At 44.5% G+C, this 6,785-nt stretch overlaps 2 non-coding genes across 2 annotated transcripts; one reads left to right on the top strand and one right to left on the bottom strand.

Annotated features, from left to right (window-relative positions):
* Nucleotides 1–4,573: 4,573 nt before the first annotated feature.
* Trnat-ugu (transfer RNA threonine (anticodon UGU)) lies at nt 4,574–4,645 on the bottom strand. Its single transcript has one exon. It is a non-coding gene; the product is annotated as a tRNA-Thr (tRNA).
* A 369-nt stretch (nt 4,646–5,014) lies between these two features.
* On the top strand, nt 5,015–5,086 carry Trnat-ugu (transfer RNA threonine (anticodon UGU)). Its single transcript has one exon. It is a non-coding gene; the product is annotated as a tRNA-Thr (tRNA).
* The last annotated feature ends 1,699 nt before the right edge of the window (nt 5,087–6,785 follow it).

Raw genomic sequence — 6,785 nt, 5'->3', positions numbered from 1 at the left:
CTAATTATACTTCAGCAGGTCTAGTCCGAGCGCAGAAATTAGTTTCACGCCGAATAAATACGTTCCTTTTCACCAGTAATTTTAGTCACCCGTTCGTGTGTGCCAACTCCGTCGCTGCACTGCGCAGTTCGTAATAAGTGGACTTTTATTGCCTTATTAAAAAGAGCGGCAATCGCTGTACCTCTTCGTTCGGATAGCGTGAAAGTTCGTTATAAACGAAGCTGTTATAGACTGGCATGCGAGAGAATTGTACGGCGAACAGCCTGCGCTTCGGCTGCTGCGAGGCGCACATGTTTTTGACGTCTGCGGAATTGCGCATACCCAGTCTTTCGACTATCGTTTTCTTTATTATTGTACAATCTCTCGTCGTACAGTTCGACGACCTGTCGCAGCTGTCCGGTGTACGTGCAGCATGCGACGCCGAACCATGCGGGCGGCAGACATTCGCAGGCAATATATTCATGACACTGCGACGCGTTTACGCCTCTCGTATGTGCCGGATGTGCTGAACGGAAACGAGACTGCGCGTGAGAGCACAGTAGAGCGTAACGAATATGGCGCGCGTTCTTTTGTTCGCTATAACCGGATTTCGTAATAAGGGCACATTCCTCGCTTTCCCTCTCATCAGTGCACGTACACTGACGGTCGTGCGGCCTTATTGCGCAAAACGGCGACAGTTTGTTATGAGAGCTGCCGCTACAGCGGCATAATCTGAGGAAAGTTCAGGCGCGAACGTGCCTCACCCCGCCGCCCAACCGCGGCACGCGAGGCGCCAGACGTGGTAGACTGAAACGTGGCTGAAACATAGGCGCGTTTGACAGCGCGCTAGCACGACTGCATTCCGGGGCTGCTCATCACGGGCGACATGTTTTGCGTAGTATAAGTTTCGAAACGTGCACCCCGCGAAAGCTGCCGCGAAGAAACGATTGCCACGCTAATGCGCTTGCCACGTTAATGCGTAACCTTTTTTTTCCGAATGATCGGCGACCCCCCGTTAGATTCCGTCACCAAAAAATGGGTGACGCCATTTTGCCTGTTCGAGGTGTTCGCAGACAAGGGCATGAATTGTAGCGATGTTTACGTGAGGTGACGGACACAAACTTTCTTTGTACAGTTTGTGTCTTCAAACTTTCTTTGTATAGCTTGATTGATTGATTGATTGTGGGGTTTAACGCGTCAACACAAGGCAGGCGATGAGGCGCGCCGTAGTGGAGGGCTCCGGATTAATTTTGACCACCTGGGGATCTTTATCGTGCGCCGAAATCTCGTACACACGGGCGTTTTTGCTTTTCGCCTCCATCAGAAAAGCGGCCGCCGCGGCCGGGAATCGAACCCGCGACCTCGTGCTCAGCAGCGCAACGCCTTAGCCACTGAGCCACCGCGGCGGGTTTCCAAAGCAATTACCGCTTTTAAAAAGTGGAAATATGACCTTTGTATTTTTATGTGTCAATACCGCCTAAAATGTGAAAATGTGCCTTTTGTGCTTCTATGTGTCAATCATGTGTGTTTTCTAACCATGTTTTATGAACTTCCTTGCTGATCTTGCCACCCCCCCCCCCCATTTATGTAATTCCCCGAAAAGTGCCTTTAAGGGAAAAATAAATGATGATGATGACACCGCGGCCTGAATCGGTGATTCAGTACAAAAACCGATTTTAGACCTATGCAAGACTTCGTCGCTATAATGAAATGCTCGAGACTATGTTTTCTTTTCCATTTTTCTGATCTTAATTGCCTAATTGAAAACCACTTATTTTTATTTCGCGAATCAGCTAGGGAAGCAATTTTTCACTTTACTTTTGGTTTAACGAAGTCCCTCCGGATCGCGTGTACGTGCCACAAGTATTTTAACTATCAGAAGCACGGTAGTCTTGCCTGTGTGTTCGCATCCACATATAACCCATACCCAAATGTTGCGCGCACATAAAAAAAAATCGTACCAACGTAATTGCTGCGTGATGCACCAAGTTTTCAGGCTTCATATATAGGTGGTGCAATTACATTGTGTTTATTCTGATGACGAACGTATCAGCGCGATCCACTGTTCAAGGACCACGAGAGCAACGAGAGCGTATTTCTAGAACTTCCGTTAAAGAGGCCATGAAGACAAAATATAGGTTTTGTTCATTAAAAAGACTGATTTGTCTCGGTAACAATGAGACAAATTTTATTGCAAACTTCTAACAAACAATGGAGATATTAAAGAAAACATGCGCAGCAGTGGCGACCCCTATTCACTCTCCGGCAACTTTTCTATGACGTCACAGAAAATTTTCATTTTTTTTTCGTCACAGCAGTTTGGATTTGGAAAGGGGGTGCATAGACGTGCAAAATTAGACCGAAAAATCGTACATCCCCTCCGTCTAAGAACGGCGACGGTTTAACGCGAAGCTTTTTTCGCGCGAAATCAAATAGCGAAGGGTGGAAGTCATCAAAGCGGCTGTGATCAAAAGTTCAACAAGTCAAAGTCCAAACCGTCTGCGAGCCAAAGTCAGACGACAACCGAATCCCTCACGTGAGAGCTTCGCGCTCAACCATTGTCGTCGTTAGACGAAGGGGTGCATATATTTTTTTAAACGATTGGTTGTTTGGTTGAATAAACGTCCATTGAGAAAAGGGGAGGATAGAAGCCAATGCGCCAATAGGGAATCCCAATGAGTCAATGAAAAAAGGCGTTCAGAAAATGAGACAAAATGAGAAAGAAAATGGTTGCAGTGAATTTGACAGAGAACCGAAAACCTTTTCGCTGTGCGGCGAGACACGTCCGTCGTGCTGAGTACCCTTAGATAAGTGCTGGGCTGTAAGAGGTTCCTTTCTCACATTGTGTCACCGGCGTCCCCAGTTATCGGACCCTCTTCAGAACTCTTGTGAACGGTGCTATGTAGCCTTGAACGTGAAACGCGCTCACGATAAAGACATGAGGACACCATGACCCAGTCTGAACAGCGAAACTCCGCTTTCTGCGTATGAAGCCGGATAGAATAGAGCAGGAGAAGGAACGAGTAACTGCAGTGAAGCGGCACTTTGGGTCGAAATTCGCGTATCACTCGCGTTTTAACTTTGCTCCAATCAGTTACTAGTGCGGGTTATACGAGGGAAGGTGGGGTAAATAAGACGTGAGACCAGTCAGACCATTTCTTGCGCGCGTCGTTTCGTGCAAGAAATGTTTCCGCAAACGGCGCTTCTATGAGCAGGAGAGAGGGAAGTATCACTTTAGTACCTTGAAATTTGACTAGTCCGCCGCACGAGGGGCCCTCCTTTTTGAAATGTATAGGTCGAGTAGCACACCTCGACTGCAGCGCCCTGTAATTTTACGGAATTTTTTTAGACATTTTTTTAAGAACTAAATTTTTCTTTCCGTAGCTTTTTCCTACCTAATTATGGGTTCTTTTTTATATGGGTAAGTTATTCTGATCGTCTGCCGGGCCTCGGTCGAAACGTTCGTTCACGTTCACTATTACATTCACAAGTGCGTCTGACCTCGAGGACTTGAACCACGTGCTATGTGAGTGTACGCGGTATAGAGCCGCCAGAACGTCCCTTTTAGTGTCCTTGGGTCTTCCGCTGTCTAGAGGCGCAACTCTCAGTGACGTGCTAGGCCCTTGGACGTACTCTAAACGAGCATCTCGAGCGACAACAGCTCTACTGTCTTTCCTGCGAAGCACATGACCTGATCAGACTCTTTAAACAGGACTCTCTTAATGAGCGCGTCATCTTCATCACAGTCATTATCATCATCTCTTCATCGATTTCTTTTTTTTTATTTTTATACATCTGGTGTAGCAAGCTAGGCGCCTTGGCCAGGCTACCCTCACCAGTATCATTAAAGACTATTCTCTCTCTCTCTCTCTCTCATATATATATATATATATATATATATATAGGGAGCAATAAAACTTTGAAGATGGTAGAGAACACAAGAGACAAGAGAAGAAAACTTCGAACAAGGTAGAAACCACGATTATTGCCAACGTTTCAGCAAACGTTGCTTTGCTGAAACGTTGGCAACAATATTGGTTTCTACCCCTTGTTCGAAGTTTTCTTCTCTTATATATATATATATATATATATATATATATATATATATATATATATATATATATATATATATATATATAAGTAAAGACAAATACACGCGAGAAAAACACACAAAAAGTTTACTGACGCTTCAGGAAGAGGACTTCCTTTCTTAAGTCCTCTTTCTGAAACTTCAGTAAACTTTTATTTTTTGAATGTTTTTCTCGTGTGTCTTTGTGTTTACTTACCATATTTTCTCGCGCTCTTTGCGAGTTTTTTTCTTGTTATTGTTTCCAGACTATATATATATATATATATATATATATATATATATATATATATATATATATATATATATATATATATATATATATATATATATATATATATAGTAAGGAAATGAGGGGCTCGTTGAGGAAATACAGAAAGATAGGTCGGCAGTCTACAATGCCAGAGGAGGCATAGGGGCGTGGTTAGGCTCTTTTCTTATTCACTACGGTTAATTAAGTAAACATTATTTTTTTTTAAATATACAGAAGAAAGAAAGAAAAACACGCGCCCAGAGTGGGGACCGAACCCACGCCTTTCGATTACATGTCGAATGCCTTACCAATTCGGCTATCTGGGCGACTGTGTTCTCCTTCACTTTCTGGGCTATTTATATTTACTAGAAGTGTATCTGACGCTTGAGGGTGGTAGCCAGCGCCACTCTGACTACACGGGGAGAAGGGGACCTTCTTTTCAACCCCCGGGGCGTGACTCGAACGTCTACAGCCGTTCGAGTCACGCCCCGGGGGTTGAAAAGAAGGTCCCCTTCTCCCCGTGTAGTCAGAGTGGCGCTGGCTACCACCCTACAGCCGTTCGAGTCACGCCCCGGGGATTGAAAAGAAGGTCCCCTTCTCCCCGTGTAGTCAGAGTGGCGCTGGCTACCACCCTCAAGCGTCAGATACACTTCTAGTAAATATAAATAGCCCAGAAAGTGAAGGAGAACACAGTCGCCCAGATAGCCGAATTGGTAAGGCATTCGACATGTAATCGAAAGGCGTGGGTTCGGTCCCCACTCTGGGCGCGTGTTTTTCTTTCTTTCTTCTGTATATTAAAAAAAAAAATAATGTTTACTTAATTAACCGTAGTGAATAAGAAAAGAGCCTAACCACACCCCTATGCCTCCTCTGGCATTGTAGACTGCCGACCTATCTTTCTGTATATATATATATATATGTGAAACGTGAACGGGGCACGCTCGCGGCAGGCCCTATAATTAGCTCACAACTTATCGCTCGGATGATGAGTGACACGACGGAATCCCACTTTAATACCCCTGTCACACGGCAAATCTAATGTCATTTAAACTGAATGACATTAGCTGTTGATGACATTCGGCTCGGCTGTGCGGGTCTACACGGCAGAACAAATGTCATTTGATTGTGATAGCGGTGACGATTAGCGAGCTCGCAAAACCGCAAAATTACATTTCAAGCGCATCTAGAATGTTTTCACACCTAATATTTTTTAAGAACGTAACAACTGATGATTTTCTAAAATAGAAACAAGAAAACCACCGATTTAGGTGACATCAATAGACATCACAAGCTGAGACAAGTCTGCAAAAAATCCGGATTAGGGTAGCGCGCGCACTGGGGACGAGATTTTCTTTTTTGTTAGTACTTGTTTGTCTTTCTTTATTTGAACAACAACACAAAGAAGAAAATATCAGTTTGCTGACAGTTTTTAGAAACAGTATTCTTTGGTTTATTAGTGAATTTTCCGGTATAGCACGCGCTACTGCTGTCGAGGCTGCTCATTCGGCCAAAAAAACAAAAACGTAACAAAGGAATAATTCCTTTGTTACGTTTTTTGTTTTTAAATATTACGTGTGAAAACATTCTAGATGCGCTTGAAATGTAATTTTGCGGTTTTGCGAGCTCGCTAATCGTCACCGCTATCACAATCAAATGGCATTTGTTCCGCCGTGTAGACCCGCACGGCTGAGCCGAGTGTAATTTACAGCTAATGTCATTCAGTTTGAATGACATTAGATTTGCCGTGTGACAGGGGTATAACTGAGGTCCGGGACCTCAGTTAGCCGCTAAATGTCATTCGCCTCAAATGTCATTCGGTATTCTCGTGTAGCGCCGAACTAATGACATTTAGAGCGAATGACATTTGCTCTGAATGTCATTAGATCTGCCGTGTGACAGGGGTATAAAATACGTTCAGGTGGTTTCAGTCGCGCGAGCCATTTTACAGCGAACAGGACAGTCGCTGCTTCCTGAACCGAAAAATGCAGCTGCGACGCTTAGCCGATGCATCTACTACGACGAGTCAAATTATCCGCTCACCTGCTTTGTCTAGTGTGTGTGTGTACACGAATGTCGGCGGCTCTTTCTTGAAGTTCGCGATTGTTTCGAGCTTTTCAAATGGGGTGAACTATATATAGTCCCCGTTCACGCACGCGGCAAAGTCGTTATTCACGCGTCGCTTCGGCAGTTTCACGTTTCACTCGAGTTATTGTTTTGAAAGCGTCGAGAGTGTGAGAATGGATATAACACGATCCCACGTTCCTTTTGCTGTTGGTTGTTTCGTTGTTTCGTTTGTTGTGTGGAGCAATAATAGTGAGGTCGGGTTAGCACGCTGTCCGTTTTTGTGACGAATGACTAACGCCGGCACGTCGGTGCTACTATTCTCAGTTGTAGTCTTTATTCATTTTTATTTATTTCATAGTACCCCTAGAGGTCCTCAATGGATTGTGTACCATTGGGGGGTGA

Source organism: Haemaphysalis longicornis, unplaced genomic scaffold, assembly GCF_048455015.1.
Source record: "Haemaphysalis longicornis isolate Haplotype H1 unplaced genomic scaffold, Haemaphysalis longicornis Haplotype H1 scaffold_8, whole genome shotgun sequence".
Taxonomy (NCBI): domain Eukaryota; kingdom Metazoa; phylum Arthropoda; class Arachnida; order Ixodida; family Ixodidae; genus Haemaphysalis; species Haemaphysalis longicornis.
Note: the sequence above shows the minus strand (reverse complement) of the source record. Positions and strands in the feature narration are given on the sequence as shown.